Source organism: Heterocephalus glaber, unplaced genomic scaffold (genome assembly GCF_053883595.1).
Source record: "Heterocephalus glaber isolate CG9 unplaced genomic scaffold, H.glaber_assembly_v1.0 deba00000546, whole genome shotgun sequence".
Lineage (NCBI taxonomy): Eukaryota > Metazoa > Chordata > Mammalia > Rodentia > Bathyergidae > Heterocephalus > Heterocephalus glaber.
Window position 1 is genome coordinate 39999178 of NW_028258147.1, and position 27918 is coordinate 40027095.

Consider the following 27918-nt stretch of genomic DNA (forward strand, 5'->3'; position numbering starts at 1 on the left):
CATATGTATCTAGGAATCTGTCCATTTCTTCTGTGTTGTCCATCTTATTGGTGTATAGGTTCTGGAAGTAGGTATTGATGATCCTCTGGATTTCTGCTGGGTCTGTTGTAATTTCACCCTTTTCATTCCTAATTGCATGGATTTGGGCCTTTTCTTTCCTTTTTCTGACAAGGTTGGCTAAAGGTTTGTCAATTTTGTTGATTCTTTTGAAGAACCAACTCTTGGCTTCATTGATTTTTTTGTATCATTCTCTTAGTCTCCATTGCATTGATTTCTCCTCTAATCTTTATAATTTCCTCCCTTGTATGAGCTTTGGGGTTGTCCTGCTCTTCTTTTTCTAGAAGCTTGAGGTTCAGCATCAGGTTGTTTAATTGGGCTCCTTCTGTTTTCCTAATGTGCATATTCACTGCTATGAATTTCCCTCATAAGACTGCTTTCATTGTGTCCCATAGATTCTGATATGTTGTATTGTCATTGTCATTTAATTGAAAGAACTGTCTGATTTCTTCTTCAATTTCCTCTGTGACCCATTGGTTATTCAGAAGTGTGTTGTTCAATTTCCACATGTTTATGAAATTTTTTGAGTTTCTTTTGCTATGGATCTCCAATTTCATCACACTATGGTCTGATAATATACAGGGGATAACTTCAATTCCTTTGCACTTACTTAAACATGTTCTATGTGTGAGTATATGGTCTATTTTGGAGAATGACCCATGTGCAGCTGAGAAGAATGTGTATTCTGATTTTGTAGGGTGGAAGACTCTGTAAACATCTGTTAAGTTCATTTGTTCAAGAGTTCAATTGAGTTCTAGTATTTCATTACCTATTTTTAGTCTAGTTGATCTATCTATTTGTGACAGTGGGGTGTTGAGGTTCCCCACTACAATTGTATTAGTGCATATAAGACTTTTCATGTCCGTTAGTATTTGTTTTATATAGTTGGGTGCACTAGCGTTTGGTGCATGTATATTGATGATTGTCATCTCTTCCTCTTGGATTCTTCCCTTTACAAGGATGCAGTGTCCTTCTTTGTCTCTCTTAATCAGTGTTGGTTTGAAATCTACTTGATCTGCCAAGTGGATAGCTACTCCTGCTTTTTTTTGGGTTCCTGTCGCATGCAGTATTGTTTTCCACCCTTTAACTTTCAGTCTATGAGTTTCCTTTTGAATTAAGTATGTTTCTTGTATGCAGCATATTGTTGGATTTTGCTTCTTGACCCATTCTGCCAGTCTATTTCTTTTGATTGGTGAATTGAGACCATTAACATTGATGGTTATAACTGATATGTACTGACTTATCATTGTCATGACTTTTTCTTTTTGTTGGATTTTCCCCCTTTGCATTTAATTTCTTGTTGCACCTGATGGATTCATTCTGCTGGGCTTCCTGTGGTTGTGATCCTCATTGTCTTTTCCTAGGATATTGTCTAAAATTGTTTGGAGTGCTGGTTTGGTATTCATGAAGTTCTTAAGGTGCTCTTTGTTATGAAAGTATCTTATTTCTCCATCAATTTTGAAAGATAGTTTTGCAGGGTACATCAATCTGGGTTGGAGGCTGTTTTCTTTTAGGGCTTGAAATACATCACTCCAAGCTCTTCTTGCCTTCAAGGATTGCACTGAGAAGTCTGCTGTGATTCTGATGGCCTTTCCTTTGTATGTGATTTGTTTATTTTCTCTTACTGCTTGTAGAATTTTGTTCTTTTGGGTTTCTGGAATATTAACTATTATATGCCTATGTATAGGTGTTTTTCATCATGGCCAGTTAGAGTCCTATATGCCTCACTTATCTGTATGTCAGGTTCTTTTTCCCTGTTTGGTAAGTTTTCTGCCATCACTTCTGTGACGTTTTTTTATGTCGTCTGCACTCTCTCCTGTTTCTTCATTGACTCCAATCAGTCTTATGTTATTCTTCTTTGCATCGTCTAGTAGCTGCTGGATTGATGTCTTATGGTCCCTTATAATTTTAAAGAAATTTTTCTTTTCCTGGTCACTAATTGCCATCTTATCTTCTGTATCTGAGATTCTGTCCTCACATTGTCTCATTCTGCTGTGTAAACTTTCAATGGAGTTTTGAATTTCCTAGAAATCTGTGCGCATCTCTTTTATCAATTCTATTTGTTTCCTATGTTGGGATTCCATCATGTTCCTCAGCTCCTCTATTTTTTTATCTGGGTCCTCTCTAGATTTATTAGTCATGTTGTGCACTAGGGCACAATCTCTGCTGTTATCTGAGAAATTATTTCTGATTTCATTTTTTGCAGATCCTCTTTTGTTGCCAGTTCAATGAGTCCAGGTGGTTGAGTATCAGTGTTTCATCTCATTTCTCTTTGGGGTTGGTTTAGGTGATCTGGAAGTCTGGTTTTGAGACTTGTTTATGTGTCTTCTCATTTCATGGGGGGCTGGTTGCTGACATATGCGAAGCTCACCTCCTCTGAGCTGGTAGGGTGGTGGTACGGTGGCCCAGAAGCCTCCTCATCCTCCTCCTGGGCACTGGGAGTGGTTCACCACTGCACTGGGAGTGCAGGTGGTGGGGGGTACTGGGGCTGGAAGCCCCTCCTGGCTGATGGGAGTGGCTCACCTAGTCTGCACTGTGGGGGGTGGTATGGCAGCCCAGAAACCTCCTCCTGGGCACTGGGAGTGGCTCATCCCCTCTTCATGGGGGGCAGGGGTGGTGGTGGTGATGCAACCATATTTTAAAAAGCTATATTCAACTTTTCTAACTTCCATGTGTATTGTATTCTATAGTTCACAATGCATACATAACTATTAAGGCTTACATCTTATGCAACACATACTTCTGTTTAAAAATATTTGAAAAAAAAGTCTACACCATAACCTACTTGAAACCTAACATTAGTATTGTTTCTCCTTAAAATTTCAATTTCTCATTACAATAATGCACAATTATAAACATATCTACAAAGGAATTAATACAGTAAAGGTTAATACAATAATTGTAAGGAAATGTCTAATTACACTGTCATGTCTTCCTCCAGATGGCAGAAGCTCACTGTGATGTTGTCTTCACCTAGAACACTGCAAAATAATCATGTATCATTCATGGCTTCTTCACCTCCATTAAAAACAAGCATATAGGGCTGGGGATTTAGCTCAGTGGTTCCGCCACCTGCCTCACAAGCACAAGGACCTGAGTTCCAGACATGGTACCTAAAAAAAAAAAGAGGATCAGAGGGCTGAGGTTTAGCTCAGTGGTTCCGCCACCTGCCTCACAAGTGCAAGGTCCCGAATTCAATCCCCAGTACCAAAATAAATAAATAAACTAGGATTAGAGGTCCCATTTGACCCAGCTATTCCTCTACTGGGTATCTTCCCAAAAGAAATAAAAGCATCATACCACAGTGATATATGAGCACCCATGTTTATAGCGGCACAGTTTGTAATAGCTAAAACTTGGAAACAGCCCAATTCCCCATCAACTGAAGACTGGATAAAGAAGATGTGGTTTTTTTATAAAATGGAGTACTACTCAGCCATAAAGAATAAGAAATTAGAGACATTTATAGCTAAGTGGATGCACATTGAGGACATACTCTTAAGTAAAATAAACAGGACATACATGTGTATGTGGCAAATAAGTTTCTCAGGTATTAGAAACAGAAAGTGTAAATAAGGATTAAAATGAATAATTAAAAATATGAAATAGGAAGAAAAGGTACAAAGGGATAGGGGAACAGGGAGAGGTAAGGGAAAGGAAAGAAGGGAAAGGAAAAAATATGAGATAGGAAATAAATGGAAACAAAGCCTTTGCAAATAGGGAAGGGTGGAAGGGGTGAAGGAAGGGCAGGGAATGGGGATAAAATAAGAACCAAAATACATCGTGTAAATGTAAGTACCCAATGAGAAATGTAAATGTATTGTATACCTAAAATGTACCAATAAAAGAACTTAAGAGAGGAAAAAAAAGATTTCTGGACAGGAATTTTGGAGAACACAAACTTTCACACCAGAGCACTGCCTGTTCTCACACAGGTGTTCTGGATAAACCTGGCCATAACTGCCACCTTGACTTAGACAGTGCTTGTTTCCTTTTTTCTTTTTGGTACCGGGGATCAAACTCAGGTCCGTGTGCTTGCACAGGTAGGTGGTGAAACCACTGAGCTAAATCCCCAGCCCACTGCTTGTTTCTTTTTAAGAATAAAAGCCAATTCATGTCTGTGTGATAGGAATAAACTGTAATACAAATTTTAATGCTATTATTACAAAAGAATGGTGGATATGATACAAGCTTAGATTACTGAGGCCCATCAGATTTCAGCTCTGGTAGCTAAACAGACCCATATGATGGTCTGTTCTCCCTAGACAGGTCAACATTAAACAGCTGTTTAAATAACCTGTAATTTTCTTACTGATACATAAGTTCAGCAGCTTTCCCTTCACTGTATGCAGAAGCACACCATGACTATTATAATAACACCTCTGACAGTCTTACAGCAATGTTTGTGTTTGTACTTCTGACAAAGTGGGTAGGGTCAGAATGGGGAGAAATGTGCACATTAGGCCTGCTGAGCTACCAGGGAGCACTCAAAGAGCCTCTGATTCCACTATAAACCAGGAAGAGAGCTAACTCTACACAATGGTGCCCAGCACATGGTATATAGAAAACAGTGAATTTAGAAACCACTGAGGACCTCCTTTTGTGCATGGTATAAAAGAAAGATGCCAGTTCAAAAGCAGTGCAGTATCTTCCTGCAGGTGCCTCTGAATGTCACGAAGGGAGGTAATAAGTGCATAAGAATTTTACACAGCTAAAACATACTAATATGGCTGGGGATTTAGCTCAGTGGTGCCGCATCTGCCTCCCAAGTGCAAGGTCGAGTTCAATCCCCACTACCAAAAAAAAAAAACTATACATTCTTCTGCCCCAACTCTCTGACCCAATTCACAAAACTGAAGTAGTTCTACTCAGAGTAAACAATGTATTCTGTAGTTCCCAAAAGCCATGGAAAAGTATCAAATGTTCCATCTACACCTCAAATTGGTATGAATAGTAATGTGCATGATTCTGGGGGGGGGAGATTTATAGTAATCAATGGAGACTTAAAAGTCCAAAAGGTGAAGTGTTATTGCAAGCTATCAGTGTACTTTCAAGGGTATTCTCAAACAGGCAGTTTCAGCATTTTTCATAGTTTTAACCCCAAAGTGCAAACTGACTTGTGGGCCTTTGTCAATCTAGACTTCACTAGAGGTGTCCTGAAGATTTAAGCCCAAAGCCTTTAATTAATCTCCCCACGTTGAGAATATGTGTGGTACACACAAATTATTTAATAGTACATTCACTTTCCCACTCTCTTACATAGCTATTTTACATCTCTCTCCTTTATCAGCCAAATGCCTTGCTTCCTACATCACTGAGAAAACTGAAGTGCAGTAGTGTCCACACCCCCAGTTTCTCTCTCCATGATTTCAGTTTCTTGTTGTCAACCATGGCATTGTATGGTCTCCCATCACTACAATTGGGAGAGGACAATACCATATGGCATTATGAGAGATAGAGATCCTGTGCAAGCACATGTTCACGTAACTTATAGTAGACTAAATTATTACATTGGTGTTATTTTATTACTAATTATTGTTAATCTCACTGTGCACTATTTATACTATATATTAAACTATCATACATATGCATATAAAGGAAAAATACAGTATATAGAGAATTCAGTGCCATTCATAGCTTCAGGTACATACCAAGGGTCTTGAAATATATTATTTGCAGGTAAGTGAGAATGATTATCATCAAAGCTAAACTTCCAGGCTGTCATCTCCTTATCTACCTAGTTTTGGACTCTGACAATCAAATATTCTCTTCCTATTTGTTAAAGTATAGGAACTGTTCTCACTTCTATCTAAACCAAACACTTCCTCCTGGGCAATGGATTTCATGCTTCCTCAAGGACATAACTCTAATAAGATTTTTCCCTTTCTGTTCAAACAGCATTTATTACTTTCTCCACTCTTCTGAATTAGTTCAGTTAACAAACATACAACTTCCACCCTAAAATACACACACACGCACACACACTTCTCTTAGACCCATTTCTCCCTTCCTGCCTAATCCATTGTCTGAATCCATTGTCTACAGAATTTGGGGGAAAAGGCACTTTACAATTAAAGTATAACTATAGCTGTCTAAGGCCCAATGTCGCCTTGCCCAGGAGCTGGCTATGACATGCCAAAACAGAACTCCAATTTTGGCTCTGGTCACAGATGAGACCTCATCGGTCCCGTGATGTTGTGATACTCAAGGACAAGATTACATCAGCTAAAGACATCCTGGTGCCTTGAGAACCAAGTAGTAAGAAAAAGAGAGGGACAAATTTTTTTATCAGCTTAACACATCCCACCTATTATTGTAATAATGCTCTCCTTACTGCCTTCATCAACATAAGATCCTCACCTACCTAAGATCTTCTGCATAAGATCTAAATCGACAAAGGATTACTGCCACCCCCTAAGCCACCTGATACTCCCTCCAATTATTGTGTGTACCCAATAAATAGTGGCTAACCTGGAGAGTCTTTGTCTTTGCCCATTATGAGGCACTAACCTCCCAGCTCCCATATACATTAAAATTATGCAAGTCTCTGTTGTCTTTTTTTTCTTTACCTCTCGCTGTCCCCCCCAGGCAATGGGAGGATTGATCACTCTCCAATAATCCATGACAATATCCAAAACTGAATTGCTGATATTCTCTGCCCACACCTAGTTTCCCTCCATCTTTCTCATCTCAGTTGACAGTAATAGCAACCTATCCAGCTTCTCAGGCTAAAAATGTAGAATCACCCTGGATCCCTCTCTTCTACTCATATCCAGCCTGTCAGGGAATCTTGTAACTGATCTCAGTTTCTCACAAAGTCCTGATTGATTTTTATCTCCTCCTGAAGTTTTTTTATGGTGCTTCAGACATCACAGAATTCTCTGCTCTTCTACTCATCTCTGTCAGCATTTCCACTGGCCATTCTAATGCTTGTGAGTACTATCTTTTTGAATTCCTGACAAGCATAAGCTACACTCAGACCCTCTACCTCCCAGATCACTAAACACAATAGTGCCCATTCAGTGATATCATCCTGTTTTCCTGCATGCTTCTAATAAAAGCACCACAAACAATACTTACTTTGACTATATTTTCCCACACTTGCAAAGCTGTCCATCATGTCTCCAAACACCAGCAACATGGGAGGGAGCACAGCTCCATGGATAACACCAGCCAGAGTTCCCAGCACCATGTATATCCTGTCCAGCCAATTTGAATAGTGAAACTAAGAAGAAAATAAAATAGAGCACAGGCACAGTTAGCAGTTTTCTAGATGGTTTCTTCTGCCTTCAAATCATATCCCAAATACAAATATTTTGCAGACTACTACTGCCCACACTCAAGTCTAAGCTACCCCTCTATCTTTGCTAAACTATTGCAATAGCACAATTAGAAAAGAGCATTTGATTCTTCACTCTTTTTGTTTTTTTTGGTTGGTGGGTTGGTAGGTACTGGGGATCAAACTCAGGACCTTGCGCTGGTCTGGCCCACTAAGCTAAATCCCTGGACTTTGATTCTTCTATTGAGTTCTGGCTTACTTCTTCATGCTGTACTCTGTCTTCTTATGAGGTCAAATGAGACTGTAAGAGAAATATACTATTGTTCTGTTTTGTAAGAAAAGATACTTTTCATCTCACAAGAAAAAAACAAATGTCACAGGCCACTCAAAGGAAACTACTAACATAATATTTTGTAATTTTTACTTGGTTTAACTTAGCAAGGGAAGAAAAAAAATATATATCAATATAATTTAAATGAAAATGGTGAAATCACAACAGACACCACCAAAATCTAGAAGAATACTAGTAACTACTTCAAATATCTGTACTCCAATAAGTTTGAGAATCTAGAAGACATGGATAGATTGCTAGATATGTATGAACTACAAGAGCTGAACCAAGAATATATTAAAACCTTGAACAGTCCAATTGCAAGCAACAAAATGTGAGGCAGTAATAAAAAATGTACCAACTAAGAAAAGCCCAATAATGAACCTCCAAGAAAGAAATTAGGACAACAATACCATTCAAAATACCATCTAGAATCTAGAAAAATTCAATACCTAGGTGTAGGGAACTGGGAAAGGGGACATTACTAGAACCTCTGCAGTGAGTCCTAGTCTCCTGCGAGCCATGGCAGTACACGGCGAATTACAGGAAAGGTAGAAAAATGAGACTGAGAAGAAGCTGAGCTTCGGGTCTGATCAGTGCTGCTCTGGGCAGCAAAGACGAAAGCACCCAGCATACTGCACCTTTTATTCAGTACATCAGGAGAAACAAATGTAACAAATGACTTGCAGAGAGTTCAGTACATCCTGCATAAATAAGATGGTAACAGTACAAGAACAATGAGGAACTGAGTAGATGTTTGTTCCTCCCAGGATGTTTTCCGCTCCCAGGATGTTTCTTGTCCTGGAGAATCACAGCATCACCGGATCATTGAGGTCTCAGTTGTGACGGGAGGCCAAAATGGAATTATGTCTTGGAATTCCATAGCTGGGCTGTAGGCAAGAGAACTAGGCTAACCAATGATTTTACCCTAAAATTATGTAGCATTGCTCCTGACACCTAGGTATTAACTGAAGCAACAAAGTGAAAGATCTCTATAATGAAAGCTAGAGTTCTCTGAAAAAGGAAATCAAAGAGGATATCAGAAAATGGAAAGAAAACTCATCTTCCCAGATAATCAGAACAAATATTGTCAAAATAGTCACTTTCCCAAAACTTATACATAGATTTAATGCAATCCCAATCAAAATGCCAGCAGCATTCCCCACAGAACTAGAAAAAATAATCCCAAAATTTCTATAGAATCAGAGGAGACACAGCATCACAAAAGCAATCCTGAGAAATGAGCAGAGCAAGAGGCATCACAATCTCAGATCTCAAGCTATATTACAAAGCTACAATGATTGAAAAAAAAAACACAGATATGTGGATCAATGAAACAACAGAAGATGCAGAAACAATCCCAGGCACATCCAGTCATCTGATCCTTGACAAAGGGGCCAAAAACATATGCCAGAGAAAAGATAGACTCTTTAACTAATGGTGCCAGGAAAACTGGCTGTCCACATGCAGAAAATTGAATCTAGACTCCTATCTCTCACCATGTACTAAACTAAAATCAAAACTGATCAAAAACTTAAATAGTAAAACAAACACTTCAAGTGATAGAAGCTAAAATAGATAAAAGTCTTAAAGACATAGGCGAAATAGGCAAGGTCTTTCTAAACAGAACCCCAATTGAACAAGAAACAACATCAAAAATCAATAAATATGATTATACCAAACTAAAACTTCTACAAAACAAAGGAAACAACACAGTAAAGAGAAAACCTACAGAATGGAAAAAAAAAATTTGCCAGCTATTCCTTGGACAGAGGACTAGTAATAGCTAGAATATATGAAGGATTAAAAAAAATCAAACCCCCTCCAAATAAAAGACTCAAGAAAATGGGCAACTGACATGAATAAACATTCCTCCAAAGAAGTACAAATGGCCAACAAATACATAAAAAATGTTCAACATCTCTGGCCAGTAAATAAATACAAATTACAACAACACTGAGATTCCATCTTATTTGTATTAACAAGTAGACTGCAGAGTTGGAAATCCAATCCCCAGCATCGAAACAAAACAGTGAGACAAAAAACATACAAGAGTAAACTAAACTATAGAAGACAGAAAGAACCTGGTTTCAAAGTCAACAAACTGAAAACATAGTTTGGGATAAATCCAAGTATAACATAAGTTCTTAGATGAAATTTAAAACAGAAACTGTCATTTTGTTACTCGAGTAGTTAGTCTTAAGAATTACTAAGCATTCAGTCTCATCTTCTAAAATTTCTAAATGCATTTAGAGATAGAAAATAAAGAGCCAACTGGGCAAGGTGATGCATGCCTGTAATCCCAGCACTCACAAGGCTAGGGCAGGAAGATTGCTGTTAGTTTGTGGCCACTCTAGTCCACATATCGAAACCCTGTCTCAAAAAACTGAAAAGAGAGAGAGAAGAAAAGAAGGAAGGAGGGAGGGAAGGGAGAGAGAAATAAAGAAGGAAATAAGGAAAGAAGAAAGAAAGGAGGGAGGGAGGGAGATAATAAGGAGCCACATCAAGAGAAACTGTAGCATATGTATGTGAACATGATAAGACATAAGCACAGTATCCTCAGTACAAAACTATTAATACTTTGGGGAAGATATCTAGGAGGGAAATAGCTGAGTCAAGGAAAATTCCCACTTTTAGCTTTTAAGGAATAATCTCCATAGTGCAATCCATACTGGTTGTACTGATAGGGAAAAGTTTTAGATAACTTAATAGATTGAATATTAAGGTAGTTGTAGAAGCAAAATAAATAATGTGTTCTTTTAAGATTTGCTTTTCCTATAACTCCTTGTTTAGGGTAACAGTTATCTGACTCTTTAACCAGTAACTTCATTAACCTAACAAAGTTACCATGCCAGGGTGAATTCACAATGTATATGTGCCTATCTTGTGTCTGTGACTTGTAAATAGAAACTGGAATTGTATTTGCACATCAAAGACCACTAGGGATGAGATAATGGTTAAAAAGGATATAAAAAGGGAAACTCTAAACAAAAGGGTGCCCAGAGACTAACCAGACCTGTTTCTGGCATTCCCGAGAAGAAATTTTATTGTTTTATCTGAATTCTGTGTCTCTGTGTATTTCTTTCCGAGATTTCTGCAACAGTACTAGTTTGAATTCCCATGAACAATACAGAAAGTTTGCTATTTCCCCAAAATCACACAGTATTTGTTGTTTTTTGAGTCCTTAATACCCATTCTTAATGGAGTAAGGTGGAATCTCAATGTTGTTTTGATTTGCAATCTCTGATGGCCAAAGGTGAAGATTTTTTCATGTAATTATTGGGCATTCATACTCTTCACTTCAGTTGCCCATTATTTGATTGGGTCTTTAATTTTGGGAGGTTTGATTTTTTAAATTTTTCATGTGCTCTAGATATTAATCCTCTGTCCAAGGAATAAGCTGGAAAATATTTTTCCCATTCTGTGGACTGTCTCTTCACTCTGTTGTTTTCTTTGGTGTGCAGTGAAGTTTTTCAAGCCTTAAAAGAAAACAACTTTCAACTTTGATTAATGTATCCTGAAAAAAATTTCTTTCAAAACTGACAGAAAATAAAGACTTTCCATAACAAACAGTACCTAAAGAAATTCATGACCACCTAATCAATATTGCTGAAAGTATTCAAAGGTATCCTAGACAAGAGAAAAACCAAAATCAAAAACAAAAAAAAACTTAAAAAACCAAAAATCACTAACGGGGCCAAGGAAATAATTCATCTAATTGGGTGAATTGTTAAGCAAAAGTGAAAAAAATAAAAGAATCCATAATTCCATAATAGAAAAATAACACCACACTTCGGTTATCTGCCCTTGCTAAAAACTCTTTGACTGCATCCCTGAAGGAGTCACTATCTAGCCAACACACTCTGAGGTCCCTAGGACCCAGCAGTTTTTGCTGGGAATGGGAGGGTTCCAGCAGCTTGTAGGAGATCCTGCAGTCACAAAACCCTCTGGTGTTTGGGGAATGCCAGGGTCTTTTCTCCTCCCCTGGGTCATGTCAGTCACAGCTGCTGCCTAACCCCTGTAAGTCACTGAGCCACTGGCCTGAAGCCACTTTCTGGTTCCAGGTCCCACAGGACCATGTCCTTGTTTATTACTTTCCCAAGGGGCCCGCTGGCCCTAACTCATTCACTGCCCTCTGAATAATTCTCTAGCTTTCACTTTCTCTAGTGCCCTGATCTGCAAATATTTCTCCTAGTTGGCTCCTCTCTCAGGGAGAAGAGAGCCAGGATAAGCATGCATTTAATGGTACAGCAGTTGTCAGGCTAGGAGACCATCACATTAGTCCAGCTCCCTAAAGGACAGCTCCCTCCCTCAAGCTGTGAAAGCCCCTCCCAAGATGAGCTGTTTGCTGGGCCTGGGGTATAACCAGTGCCATGGTTGAGGGGCAGCCCAGCTTCCCTTTCCAAATACCTCTGACATGGATTCACCTGGTATGCTTCTCCTTCAGGTTGCCCTCCTCTATTTGCATCTGTGATGTCCTCTCCCCATTACCAGACTCCATTTCCAGTGGACTTCTTCAGAGCATGGTGTCCCATCCCGCGGGTAAGTCAAAGGAGACCCTAGAGGGGGAGTGAGAATGACAAAGGACAGGGGACACGAGAGATGGAGACAAGACAGGTTTCTGATCAAGTCTCGTTTATTGCAGAAGCTGCTACAGCATATATACCGTAGGGCTAGAGGGAGGGAGCAAGGGGAGGGTACTGGGGCTACTTCCTTGTTGCCGGGTAGACTTGCAGCAGGCTTAGACATGCCCGTAAAAAGCACTCAAGAGTTCTAGCGGGGGGGGGGGCAAGGCCCCCCACAGGTCCTCCCTTTAAAATTATAATTTTAGAAAGGCGTCAGGAGAGCCAAGCCTGCGGGGGCTGAGCCTGTCTTGGGTCAGAGCGGCATACGTGTCTGCACCGTCCACCTTACCCGTCATCGGTTAACCAGAGAATCAAGGCTCTAGCACCTGTCTTAGGTGGTGCACGAGGGCTCTCTCATTGCATGGCACGCTTGCTCAGTTGCCCGTCATTGGCTTGCCAGCCCACTCACCAGGTGGGGCGAGAACATTTCACCACGGCAAGGACCTAATCGACAGTCCGGCATTCATCCTGGTCAGCCATTGCCAATCTATGATAGTAGACCTGTATGGGTGCTGTTTTTATTGCCTCTATCCGGGCTCTAAGGAAGGCCATGATTTTGTTGTATATTATGGGCCCCAAAGAAATGAGCAGAAGTAGGCCCAATAAGGGTCCCAGCAAAGGGAGAAGATAAGGGAGGAAACCATTGAGGCCAGTCCGGAGGGGATTTTGAGCGAATTCTTGTCGTCGTCTGTTTAGATCTTCTTGAAGTTCGTGAATTTTTCCCCTGACGATCCCAGATTTATTGGCATAGAAACAACAATGTTCATTTAGGGCTATGCAAATCCCTCCTTGTTTTGCTGTGAGGAGGTCCAGGCCCCTTCTATTTTGAAGGACCACCTCAGCCAAAGAATCGATCTGATCTTGTATATCTGTAAGAGTGTTGGAGAGAGCTTGAACATCATTAATCAACTGGTTGGATAATTTGGCATAGGAGTGTAACGCCACTCAGATGTCAGCAGAGCCAGTGGCAAGGGCACCGGACACCCCCAGCCCCACGAACAGGGGGACCAGTGAAATGGCCCTGTTATGTTGCCCAGCGATATAGTCAAAGCTGGGCAAGGGCACCAGCTCATCTCCAGGAATGAGGGCGATGTCCGGGAGGACAGTCGCCACCACGCACAGCCCAGTCCAATTAGTGGGGAGGGAGGTGAATGCCAAGCTCCCTCCACAGACGAGCACGTGACCCAGGGCAGGGCAAATGGCGGCAGAGCCATTAAGCATTACAGAGCAGAGAGAGGAATTTTGGACTCTGACAGGTACATCGAAGCTATCGTTGTGGCCCGAACTTAGATAACAAGCTGAAGCATTGAACTGTACTGGCTGGACCCTGAAGGGCAGAGAAAAACTGCAATTGTAACTAGAACTGTTGGCATAGTCAGTTTGGTTGACAACTGGCAAGGCGAGGGGCAGGGGTGTGCCAAGGGTCAAACATAGCCAACAATCCGCAGCAAAGGCTGGGTTGGATGTATTGATCAATTGATAAGTGGCCTCTAAGACACTCAGGGTTTGGACATCAGGGTCTGGGCCTCGAGGTTTGGGGAGGGCCAGCGGATGATAATTTAGGGAGGGGTACATCTCTTGGATGATAGTCTCGAGCTGTTTTTGTACTCGCTCTTCCCTGAGCTGATCTGAAGGCCCACCACCATCAGATACATGAATTGGGGCCTGTGGCGGCCAGCAGACATCTTTGCCGGGACTGCCATTGCAGGAGGGTTGGCCAAATTTAGGATATCCAGTGGGGCTGGAAAAGTCCCAGTCACCTCCGACGGAGCCCCTGTAAGTTTTTTGTAGAACAGCAGTTAGATATATTTTTCCATCGGAATGCGTACATTGTTGGGCTTCAGTGTAACAGGTAGAATGCATCTCTGTGGCCTTGGCACAATTGGCAGGGCATGGCCCTGGTTCGCCATTGACTATTGATATGACTTTAGGCTTAGGGACGCAATCCCATTTTTGGTTATATCCTTCCATTAGCGTGGCCTCATAAACCAAGTAGGCAATCTTGTTGCCGCAATCAGTACTACGAGTGTAACTTGTGGGTGCAGCCCCACCAGAACCCCCAGCACAGTCACAGGGGTTACCATACAGGGCAATGAGCAGTTGTTCTTTGTTAACTGGTTGAAATCTGCTTTTTGTTAGCGGTGCCAGGAACAGCAACAGACCATGCAACAGATTCAGGGATGTCATCTTTTTAACCTGTAAGCAAAATTTCATCCTGCAATGTAAGCAAGGCTGGGCTGTAGATAAGAGAGTTAGGCTAACCTGATTAAGTTTTTGAAGATAACCAATGTGGACATATTACAATAACATATTTAAAACTTAACCAATGTAAATATTTTGTAACAACATAATCAGTGCTTAAATATCAAGAATAACCAATGTAATCAATTTATAACATATTTAGATAATATTCGTTGTGATGTGTCTCCCATAAGATTATAATATAAAATTTACTAGGGGGTCCCTTTAATGAATTAAGACCAGAATAATCATTTTCTGGGTGGCCACTTCTATATTCATCAAAGGGAGTCCCCATCTAAATTCATTTTGACAAACAATTAAGAATATATATCTTTTTATTTTACAACTGTCAATTGCAATTTGATTATTGCATGTAGGTGACAATACACATTACTTTCATAAAATAAATCTCAGTGGCACTTTGATCAATTAGCAACCTGGGAAGGAAGGCATGTCTTTAAATTAATAATATTTATCTGTAAGTCAATTTAACAATAGGCGAATATCCTTTGAAAAGGAAGGAACATATTGAGCTCAACTGTATGAACACAAACAACAGACAATAGACAAACATATGAGACAGTGTATAGAATTAGGGTGCACTCAAATATAACTGGCCAAATTGAATTATACTATTCTCTTTATGATTATTAGATTATAATTGTAGGCGCCATTGTTAACTGGTTGAACTTGGACAATGTTAGGTCATCGGCATCATCAACACGCTTATCAACTTGTTTTACTAAGCGTTCTGGAAGCCACCTGGCCGACTTCATTTCCTTGGAGTAAACACACACTGACCCTCGGCCCCAAATGAGTACGGGGTCAGGCCCATGCCATGAGTGGTCCAGGGGGGTCTCTCTACATCACAGAGGCAAATTGTTTTTGTGTCTCTGGTTGCCAGAAACGGTTAGCTGTGGACAATCCCTTAGCATCCAAATTTAAAAAGTTAAGAATAAATAGTGCATGTGATATTAGGTTTCTGGGTGACCCCTTGATAGGGTACCATTCCCCCTTTTTTATTTTATCTAATGTAATTTTGAGTGTGAGGTTGGCTCGTTCTATAATGCCTTGTCCTTGTGGATTATATGGGATTCCCGTTATGTGTGTTATATCTAATTGTTTGCAAAACTTTGAGAAACCAGAGCTGGTATAGCCTGGACCATTGTCTGTTTTAATTTGCTGTGGACATCCAAGTACTGAGAAGACAACTAGAAGGTGGGCAATTACATGTTTAGTAGCCTCCCCGGATTGTAGGGTGGCAAATATAAATCCACTATATGTATCAATGTTGACATGTATATATTTAAGATTTCCAAATTCAGGGTAATGTGTGACATCCATTTGCCATAGGGCATTTGGAATTAAGCCACAAGGATTAACTCCTAGATGAGGTGTGGGAAGATGGAGGGTGCACGTAGGGCAGGTTTTAACAATTTGTCTAGCTCGTTCTCTAGTAAGTTCATACATGAGGCAAAGCGTGTGGGCACTGAGGTGATGTAACTGGTGCACCTTCTGTGCCTGATCAATCTGAATGGAGGCATCAATACTTAGAGAGTAGGCAGAAGCCTGAGGTCTTGTGGCCAGATCTGCTAACCGGTTGCCTTCTGTAAGTGGGCCGGGTAGGTTAGAGTGGGCACGAAGGTGCCCAATAAAAAAGGGCTTGGATCTTTTTCTGATTAGATCTTGTAATTGAATAAAAAGACCACCAGTTTGAGAAGCGTGTTTTATCAATCCACATGTCTCTAATAGGGGAACAGATTGAGCAATGTAAGCACTGTCAGTAAAGAGATTAAAGGCTTGTTCAGGGAATGCAGAAAAGACTGCTATGACTGTATGTAGCTCGGTTATTTGGGCTGAAGAACAGCTGGTTTGGAAGTGGACAATGTTATTGTCCCACACATAGGCAGCTATCCCGGTAGAAGAACCATCTGTAAAGACTAATAGGGCTTCTGTTAGAGGAGAACAGGAAGTGACTTTTGGGAAAATGAACTCATGTCTATTGGCAAAGTCATTAAGTTTGTTTGGAGGATAGTGATTGTCTATTAAGCCTGTATAAGAAGCGAGAGCAACTGGCCAGGAGCCGGTAGTCTGCATAAGCCAATCGACTGGGGTGAGCCAATTTTCTGCCACCGATTCTAAAATGGCCATTGTGTAAGGTGCAGTGGCCCCGTATTGAGCTGCGGCCATTTTAAATTCTTTAATGACCTTAAAATCGAAACCACTGTGGTGTCTCCACGCCTGTCCCTGCACGTCAGTAGTTTCAGTTATGGGAAAGGCTTCCACATTTTCAAGTTCTAGGGATACTCCCGACCCGGATGGCACCCTAGGGGCCGCCCCTCTAACGGGGGGTCGTGGCTTAAGTTTGTCTTCTCTACGGACATTTTCATGGGTTTTGCCTGTTCTTAAGCCCTCGAGCTGGGTAATAAGTTCCTGGTGTTCCTTTTCTAATCTTATTTGTTCTTTTAGAAATTTTATCTTGTCCCGGAGTTTCTTTTGGGGATCAACAGCAGGGCATGCCAAAGTGGGCGCATTGGGAGTGTTGGATACTGGAACATAAGGAGGAGGACCTTGGACTACGGGCGGCCAGGCAGGATTATGATATCTGGCTGCCTCCTCCTCAAGATTGGCCCAGTCAGCCTCCCCCGGATCGTTCTGGGGCAAGGGGGGGGCGTCTGAGGTGGCAGAGGGAAGGGTACAAGGCCGGTTCCTCCTTAACAGGCGGGGCGGGGTCAGAGGCAGGGGCTGAAAGAGCGGAGGCAGAAGCTGAGGAGCGCTGAAGCTTTTCTTTAAAAGGCTTGGAAGAGGCAGAGCCTGCCTGTAAACCCTCATCAGTTGCATTTTGTTTTTTCTTGTCTGAGTCATCGTCACTATCAAAAGACATCAAGTCTTCTCCCTCATTCTTTGAGGGAGTCCCGACCCGCAGGGGCTCGGGCCTCGGCACCATCTTGGCATCTCGGGGGGTGTTTACAAACTCCTCACTCCGAGGGAGAGTGATCGACCCTTCCTCCGATCGGAGAGCTGTCTCCCCGACCTGGATGGCTTGAGCCACCAGCAGATCTTTGGTTTTTTGGGAGATAATTTCATCAATAAGATTCCAATAAGAAAATGCAGTAATCGGGACCTTTCCTGGTCCACAAGTAGCATAATAATCTTTAAGGGCCTCCCCTACTCTTTTCCATCTCCTCTCATCAATGGTACCCTTGGCAGGAAACCAAGGGCAGAGATCTCTAATATAATCAAAAAATTTTAACAACTGTTTGACTGTAACCTTTACCCCTCGTGTCTGTAAAGTTTTTTTTTAAAACCTTCTACAAACAACTCATGTTGGCTAATCACCTGTCCCATAATCGCTGCTCAACTCACCGAGGTGCAGGAAAGACGGCAGGTTCACGTCAGACGCAATCCTCTTTTTTCCATTTTATTTGTCGCTTCTATTTTATTGGGCCCCCGAGCAGCGTTCTTCACTGGATCCCCCGTTCTCGGGCCCCACGTTGGGCGCCACTTGTCCAGTTCTGCGGGTAAGTCAACGGAGACCCTAGAGGGGGAGTGAGAATGACAAAGGACAGGGACACGAGAGATGGAGACAAGACAGGTTTCTGATCAAGTCTCGTTTATTGCGGAAGCTGCTACAGCATATATACCATAGGGCTAGAGGGAGGGAGCAAGGGGAGGGTACTGGGGCTACTTCCTTGTTGCCGGGTAGACTTGCAGCAGGCTTAGACATGCCCATAAAAGGCACTCAAGAGTTCTAGCGGGGGGGGGGGCAAGGCCCCCCACAGCATGGCACATGCACCACTCCTCTAGTTACCCAGATGTAACTCCCAATAAGGCATCTCTACACTGTTCTTTTATGTTCAATTTACTAAGATCCAACTTTACAACAATCTATCCATTCCTCATTTTAAAAAAAATTCTAGTGTGCAACGAGTGAATTATGAAGTGTCTGATGTAAGACTTAATTGTTTCACTAGTATCTGGGTTCTAGTCCCTAGAACAAGTCATATAAATAATTTACCTAAGTTCATCTGAGTTTATGCTCTAGAGATCATCAGCAACCTCCTAATTCATGCAATTCCTGTCTTACTTCCAGTGGGATTAAAGAAAGGCTTCTAAATAATCACCATGCAAACAAAAAATGAAATAGATTTACGTTAAGAGTTTCAGATTCTAGATTTTCAGCTATTCAGCACAGAAGAATAATGACATATTCTAAATCAGAGTAACAAATGTTCCATTGCTACCTTTTATAATGAATGCTTGGGACTTTGACCTCAAATCTGCCAGGGTTTCAGACCATTAAAGACTACACGAAATATAACTAGCTTGCTCTATCCAGATGGCAAAGTCCATCAGGAGAAACGTTACTATAGGCAACAGATCCCTACTGAAATAACTAATTAGGAGAATGCTAAAACCTAGTCTAGCAAGAATGGCTATTGACATTCCATTCACCTGCAAATGGTTCTGAGCATTCCTCTGAAAAATAAACCACTGTGAATCCAACTAATTCATTTTGCCTCTCTGTTACCAGATTTTTCTAAGAAAATATTATACCAGAAGAAATTCCCCTACACGTGTGATTTGGGGAGTATAAGAAGGGTAATAGGGAGCTAGATATGATCAAAATATATTATATACATTGAAACCCAATATTTTGTAAAATTAATAAGCACTAATAAATTTAACAAAGAGAAGTAAGAAATACTTTGCTTCTAGAGGAGATGTCCAATTTACAAAGCATTTCGAATAGTAAAGAAATTTAAAGCTCACTATGGTAAATGTACTGATGGCTGCTTTTCCTTCCTCTCCTTTTTACTAAAAAAAAAAACAAGGCAATTACAAAACACTTTAAAAATTATACAAAATTTTAATGACAACTAGGACAAAAAATATGTTTATATTATTCACTTAAAAAAACACATTCCTGGGGATTCAGCTCAGTGGTTACGCCACCTGCCTTGCAGGCGCAAGGTCCCAAGTTTGATCCCTGATACAAAAAAAAAACACGGGTTAAGAGTATGATTTAATTTATAAAGAGTACAAATGTTTACACAGGTCTTAGAATTCTATATTCCTAGTTATCACCTGATATTAGAATTTTTATTTAAAAAGTTTCTTCCTTGTGCCCTTGGGTAAATATTTTAATCTTCTATGATGAATACAGACACACATATAAACAGGCACACGTCATGCATAACTATAAAAGTATATACTAAGATAAGAGTCTCCTCTTTTTAATCTAACTAGAAAATCATTCGTGCCCTCTATAAATCTCTTTAATTGCCATGTAAGCAATACTAGCAGTAGATATTCTGTCTGCTACCAGATATTAATGAGATCAGTGGTCAGATAGATGCTGGTCAGATAGATGCTAGGCATAACCAGCCAAAGAAAAGAGTAATCAACTTCCCTTATGAGCAAGTCTAATTCTGAACAGATGCCATAGAGCCCTAAGTAGACCATTATAAAAACAAGTTAATCTATAAAAGCTATAGCCTAAAAATATGTTCTATAAATTGTGAGAAAGATGTCCTTAGGCATTAAAAGGCCAACTATGATTGTGAGGCTAGTTTCAAAAGAACCAAACTCAGTGAGCCATGCTCTTCACGGTATATAATTGCCACCCTGAATGAGAAACAAAGCAACCATAATAAACCAACCTCATTTTTGTAAATATTCAAGAAAAACTCTTTCAGAAAAGAACTATATTATTTTTGGAGAGATTGTCAAGTTCAAACAGTAAATTCACCTTCTCTGTTTTTACACAAAAATGAGGTCAAGAAACTTCTAAAGAAAAAATCCAGAGTTTAAGAATATTGGCTTTGGAGTGACAGCAAGAAAACACAAACACCTTCAGGTTTGGGCCCACCTTATCCTAGTAAAGGTGTGGTGTCATTACCCTGTTTTGTAGAATCTGGAAACAGAGTAAAATACTCATACTGTTTTTAAAGTCTGGGCTGTTTCTTTCATTTTTTCATTTTCTAAAACTGATCCTACTTTGGAGAATTTACAGTATTACAGGCAGTGGCTAAGGAAAATATTACCACACACAATTCATAAAAAATTCTGAAGAAAGCGCACTTTTTGTTGTGCTTTTACAGATGACAAAAGCCACAGAACAGTGAGCAGAGTTAGCTGACTTGTCCAAGGTCCAACCATTGGAATAAAGCCAAGACTTTAACTACAAAGTCTGTACCCTGACTGTAAGCTGTGATCCCGGACTTCTGAGCTACTGCACTGCACGGATATACGCTCTCATAGGAACTCTCACCCCTGCCAGATTCCTCATTTAACCCCAACAGCAGGGAACACAGAGCTTACAAAGGCAAGTCACTCACAAAATATCATGCCAAGGAGGATGTTTATACATACAGGTACTCCAGATAGTGCTATTATCCCAGCATTGTCTATTAGCCAAGTCAGATGTATCTTTACAAACCCACATTAAAATAGATAGCTTTAGGCTGGGGATTTAGCTCAGTGGTTCTGGCGCCTGCCTCGCAAGCACAAGGTCCAGAGTTCGATCCCCGGTACCAAAAAAAAAAAAAAATAGATAGTTTTAATAACAGATTCAAATCAATGGTGATGACCACACTTTAATAAGAACTACTTTTAAAAATCTCTACTTTGCTGGGGATTTAGCTCAGTGGTTCTGCCGTCTGCCTCGCAAGAGCAAGGACCCAAGTTCGATTCCCGGTACCAAAAAAAAAAATCTCTACTTTGAAGCAAAGTCTATAGGTTATGGTAGTACCAATAATAAAATGAAGACTTAGAGAGGATCAACAAATTTTCTTTGCCATTTCCCTCTACATACCCTCAATTTTCTTACTCAAATATATCTAAATATTTGTCTTCAGGATATAAACTACCATATTTTTAAAAACACTTAAAAACAGATTCTGTGGAGTCTTTTTGTTTATGTGTTATGAGTTTAACTTTTTTACTATGAAAAATTTCAAGTGAACAGAAAAATTTAAAGAATATAAGGGCTTCCCAAATGATTCACCTAGATTCATCTTCATCTAGATTTTGACTAGATTTTTTATTTACACAATGGAGTATATATTACTATTTGTAAATATTTTGCTGAAATATTTAAGTGTAAGTTGTAAATACTAAATAAATTTTCCTACCATTATCGCATCTAAGAACTTTAATAGCAATTATGACATCATCTAATATTCAGCCCACATTCAATTTTCCCAAGAATTGTTTTATAAGTGGTTCTCTCTTTCTAAGCACTGACAGAATCAGAGTTCACATAATATAATTGATGATTATGTCTCTTTAGTCCCTCTTTATCTAGCAGTGCTCCTCTTTTTTTTACATTGACTTTTTTAAAAGGACAAGAATAGTGGGAATGTCTTACATCTTGTATATATCAGTCTTAAACTGACTCCAAGTAGAGAAGTACAGTAACTGTGGACTACACAGCAGATTGGAGGTTTTAGCATTAAAGACAAAATGGCAACTCATATTTCTATTGGACAGCACCATTGGAAGCTTAGTTGGATTAGTAGTAAATTTCTTTGCAAACGTACTATCTTTGTGGTGTTATGTACACAAATTGTATCTCACACTGAGTAATTTAACAGAGTCTATCCACCATAAGTGATGCTAAGTCTGGCCACTTGGTTAAGATGGCAACTGCAAAATCTCTCATTGGAAAAGTACATTTTCCTTCTTCCCATTAGTAAGAAATGTGGACATAATTATTAGATACAACTTTTCTCTGAATGGTTTAGGATCCAGTGACAATCTTTGCCTGAATTAATTATGACAATGCAGGTTCCAATATGATAAATACAGCTACATTTTTCTGTAAAGTACGTTTCTTTTTTTTCCCCGACCTCTCATACCCTCTTTGTGTTTTCTTCTTCTCAGAATATCACTGAGGATTCATCTGTTGTATTGTATTCAATACCTCAAGATCATTTTTGGCTGTTATTCCTTTGATGTTCAAAGTATCCGGCTAGTGGGGACCCTTTCTAGCCCAGGTGCTGAGTCTTTTGACTACACTATTCAACTTTACTTCCTTGTTTTGGGGTATACAAGATACTCCCAGCACACTGGGTATTTTCCTTGCGCCGGACCTGGTTGAAATTAGCTATTTTTCTATAGGGTGCTCTTCCTTTTTAATAAGGAATGGTGTTTAGAAATCAAGATCTGGCACTAATAGTGCGTCTGTCTTAGTGGACGGAAAATAAACTATTAAGAAATCATGATTTCATACTGGCGTTTCCAATACAAGTTTAACATCTTTAAACACTGATTTACACATGTATATCCCTTCACTTACACTGGGAAGCTTAGTTTCTAGTAATATTACTATATTTAATAACGTATGTTATCTTACAATTTACATTACACGTTTTTACTAACTATGAACCTATTGAGTAAAGTTTAAAATTTCTCAGATAGGCAGAGTAGTGTGAATAAATGTACTTCAAGTGTTTATTTTCTTTCTGTGGTTGGTTACATTACCAATTTAATAGCCACACAGTTATGGCCAGTTAAAACAAAACAAAAATAACCTAGATGTCGTTTTGCCTTCTGTTGCATCTGCCATGGCTCAAACATGCAATGTTTATGTCGCTGTTTATCACAAGAGACTGGAGCACGGAGCAGAGCCCAGGCAGAGGATGGCTCAGGTGTGTGGGGATCACACTGCTTGTAAAGCAAAAGATAACGTAACACAGAATTGGGGCTAGGACCCTCATGGAGACCTAAGACAGACAAGGTAAGCTGTGCCAAGGACCTCCTGCTGTGAGCAGAGACTGCTTCCAAAGGCTGCCTTGCACCACTGAAGACCCTAAGGGCAACAACCACTCCACCCTCATCATTTTTTCTCAGCTGGAGGCTAGAAACAAGCTGCCACGTGAACTATGTAAATGATGAAAGCCGGGTGAATTACGAAAGCACAACAAACCTTTTCTTGCCCAGCTTACAGGAGCTCTTCCCTGCTCCTCCCCCGCGTTCCCCATCAAGATCCATGGCGACTTAAGGAAAAACCACAGCCTGTCAGCCAAAGTACACCCGGAGGAGGCCGGCGGGGGGGAGCGTGCGCTCCCGGACTCTGCACCGCTGAAGCCGGGACCAACACGGCGGTGGCGGTGGTGCTGTGTGTGTCGGGGGTCCTGTGGCCGGGCCTCCGCGTACAGGCGAAGGGACCCCACCCCCACCCCGCTCCTGCCCGGCGGACGCCCCAGCCTCGCCCCCAGCTCCCAGGCCAGGTCTCCGGCCCGCGTGGACCTCGCTCGGGGCAGCGGGACCCAGTGTCCGTTGCTCGCGCCGAAATCTACCCGCCCGGTCTACTCCGGGAGCTTCTGCTTCTCGGGCGCCTGGAGAAGTGACCCCGCGGGGGCCTCAGGACGTCCACAGCCCCGCCATGCAGGACGCCCTTCTTCCACGGGGACTACATTGCGGAGCCCGACCGGCCGCAGAACTCCGGAATCCGGTCCCTAAATGCATGAGCCCTAACTCCGGCGACCCGGGGGGACCCCCAAAGTCGTATGCTTTGGGGGCAGAGCGCGACTGCAGTGCCAGTCCGGCAGAGGAGAGCAGCGACCAGCGCTCTAAGGAGCCGGGGTGAGAATGTGCCTGGGTTTGTAGCCTACGAGTGATGCAAACAAGAGTGAATCACACCCAGGCGTGGTCGGGCGGCTGGGCGCGGTCTCGCGGGGCTGCTTCCGGCCAGGGACCTTATTGCTGAGGTTGTGAAGGGTTTGGCTTTCCAGGGGCGCCCTGGATTCTTTGGCTCTTCTTCGAAGGGTGCATGAATCATCAGGAATCAGGTCTATACCTGTCCACGGAAGTCTCCAACTTTAAGGGTTTATGTGTGGATGCGCTATTGGCTTCCAGAGACTGGAAGGGCTAAGGGAACTGTTTTCTGACATCACATCTCATACAGTTCATAAAGCAACATCCATTTTATACTTAAATCTTACTTATCAACACCTCTAAAAATGCACTGAGAAATGTTTGCGCTTTGCGCAGCAGGTGGCCAAACCACTGAGTTAAATCCCTGGCCCATAACATGCCAATTTTTTTCCCTCCCGGTTCTAATTGGTTTCGGCAATGGTTCACTGTTTAAACGGTTACGCTGTAAACCAGCTGGGCAAATGTACAAGCTTTCGTCTTAATCCCATTCATTTTTACTTCTTTTCATGCTTCTACTCTGTTTCCACTATATCCCATTATCCCACGATTAGTTTATGCAGTCCTGTTACATTTTATGTACCCTTCTGAATGGCCTGAAATCCTCTGTAAAGTAGTGGGGCATGGTTTTAAAAGTATTATATCATGCTGACCATTTTATTTCTCCAGTTTTAGGCATCAAGTTGTTCCGGAATCCTAGAAAGAAATGCATGGAGACACAGAATTTGGGTAAAATAACAAAAGGCTTTAATTGCAAGCAAGTGGGACCACCAGAAAACTGGTCTGCTCAGTTCCACCCCACCCCCCACCCCCACCCTGCGTTCCTTGTCCATCACCTTTTATACTTTTGTCAGTCATTATCTCATCCCTAATGGTCTTTGTTAAGTAAATAAAGTTCCAATTCCTGTTTAATGGTTAGACACAGGTGGTGTCTGTCACTGATGACAGTCCTAAACACATGACAGTTACAGTGCATATATCACAAGTTTGTTCAAGGATTCCACTTTGTTCTTCAGAGCTAAGATGTTATCTATAGTGGAGCCACAGATCAAAGGAGCTATATAACCTTCACTTTAAACAACAAAAGCAATGGGCTAAGGCAAGCTTTTAAAGGGATACACCACCTATTTTGCTTCTACAACTACTTTAAATAGTTAATCTACTAAACTTACTTTAAAACTTCCCTATCAAAGTGAAGATCTATGTCAAGGACCCATCTAGGTTAAGGATCACAATAGCCAGAGATTTTTAAATAAGTTTTAAATAAAGCATTCCATTGTTTTTTGAGTTTCTTCATCCCAATGACTTGAAAATATGAATATAAACTATGATAAAGCTAAGACAATGGCTAATCCTGCCTATGCTACTTCCACACCATAGTCCTTGGCTTATTTTAAGACATTTGTGTTGCATTACTGCCCACCACTCTTGCTAGACTGCTCTTAGTACTTTCTCCTCAGCTTCATCAATCTCCAGTGAAATTCAATCACCACCCCCCTTTCCAAGTTGTCACACAGCATCATCCAAGCAGCTACTCCTACTCCTTGAAGCGTTTGTCTCCACAGCCTGCATTTTTCCACCCTCCACCCTCAGTAGTCACTTCACCTGTAGTGGCAAAGCAGAACAGCTGGGTGCTATCACCAAGTGTTACGACTCTTAGGCACACCTGAGTGTTACAGCTCAGCATCTGTAGCTACCACAGTTTGAAGACTCAAAAATAGGAAGGTCACTCAAAGATAAGAAGAAAATCCTTTCATTATGCCAACGGCTCAGTGGAGTTACCACTCTGAAGTCTGAGCCCTTGATTAAAAATGGGAGCCTTCTTATATAGGGGTCTAGGGATAGGCCTGCAAGGTCATGGAAGCAAAGGAGGTGGAGTTACAGAACGTTTCTGAAAGGCATAGTGGGCAAGGATGCTCACAGAAACAGAGGGGAGAAGCTAACAGAACATTCCTGAGAGGTCAGAAGTTAAAAGTTAGAAAAACATTGTTACATTTCTGGACCAAACATTCTGTGGGCAACGTGCAGGCAAGGCAAGGGCCTGTCTAATTGTATAGTATTACTCTATCTTCTCAATGATGAAGACTGGGCCTCTGCTGCACTCTATCCTATATATGTTGGGTGGAATAATGATAGTAGTAAAATTAATGTTTAACAATTTTTACTAGTACACATGTACAGTACACAGGGTTTGCAACCATCTTAGGAAATACATATTTAGTTCTTCTTATTCCCCTTCTCTTCCCTTCCTTTCCTACTCTCTCCATCTCTAGACTCTCTTCTCCCAATGTTTTTCATGCATATTTGTGATGCATAATGACTTCATTGGTTGTGGGCAGCTGGTATGTGTACATAACACATCGCAATTCTTTTTCTGTGTCCTTTCCTCCTGTGCTCCCCATGCTCCATCTCTTGGGCTCCCTTCCAATTTGCAAAAGATCTAGCTACCTGTTTCCTATTATCTATTTTGCTCTTTAATTTATTTATACTTTGCATTTCACACATAAGAAAAATCATATTTAAGCTTGTGTGTCTGATTTATTTCATGTAACATTATGGTTTCAAGGTACATCCATTTTCCTACAAACTACTCAAATGTATTCTTCTTCCTGGCAGAGTATACTTCATTGGGTATAAATGCCACATTTTCTTTATCCAGTCATCTGTTGAGGGACATATAGGCACTGGTCATGTAACTCTCCCAAGAGATTCAAGGAGATTAATTAATTTAATTTTCATAAGCACCCCATGAAGTGATGAGTGTTACTGTTATTCCCATTTTAGAGTGAGAGAAAATGAAGTTTTTACTGATTCACCAAAGTCAAACAGCCTGTTAGCAGCTGACTCAGGATTTGAAAGCAGACCATTGCTCATGACCACACTCTTAATACTGTACAACACTACTACCTGCCTTTTCAGCCCCATGAGACATTTCCTCTTACAGGTCCATCTTAGAAAAGCTTCAGGGGCTCCCTGCCACAAACTACATCATAGCTAAGAATTCTCTTACCTCTTAAGAACTACAACACATTGCTTCTCTGCAACCATCAACTTTATCCCCATTACTTCCTTACACTGTCTCTCCAATGCCTCTGTGTTTATTCCATTCCAGCCAAACTCACTATGCCTCTCAGGTGACTGACTGATCTTTTCTCATTTTGTGCCTTTCCACATATAAATCTTTAAATTAATTTACCCAACTTCTCATTTTTTATTACTTTGCTCCATTAAACAAGCCTCAAACCTGGAAAAACAAATGCAAGCACTTTCTTGGCTGTTCTTCCTGTGTATGTTTAAACAAACTACTTAACTAAATTTTTGTCCCTCAGCTATATCTTTGAAAAAGAATATATTCTTATGCAATCTTACAATGCTTGTGATATTAAGTGATTTATGTATTTAAAAGTCTTGTAGGGTGACTAAAACACCCCAAACACTAGACAATGGCCACAATAACTGTATATTAGCAATAAACCTTGTTTTCCATCTATTTTTACCTTCCTTGACATTCTTCAGAACTCAAACATGTATATGCATTTACTTATCAATAAATGTTTAATCAGTTATTCTGATTAACACTGCAGGACACAAAAAGATATCCACACTTTCTATAGCAGAACAAAAAAAAGGTTGAAGAAAAATATAATAGTGAAGATAACAAATAAATATGGTAGTATTTCATAATTCTGCACTTCTCCAAGTGTCAGTCATCCTGAATGTTACAA

General features: G+C 40.8%; 1 pseudogene across 1 annotated transcript in view; it reads right to left on the reverse strand.

Moving 5' to 3' along the window:
• LOC101712572 (N-alpha-acetyltransferase 30 pseudogene) overlaps positions 1-27918 on the reverse strand; it is an 83134-nt pseudogene that overhangs the window by 18665 nt on the left and 36551 nt on the right. Inside the window, exons 4-7 of the transcript XR_015448671.1 lie at positions 17900-18071; positions 12095-14488; positions 7138-7282; positions 2979-3170 (exon numbers count right to left, since the gene is read on the reverse strand). The product of XR_015448671.1 is annotated as an N-alpha-acetyltransferase 30 pseudogene (transcript). The remainder of the gene's footprint in view (positions 1-2978; positions 3171-7137; positions 7283-12094; positions 14489-17899; positions 18072-27918) is intronic.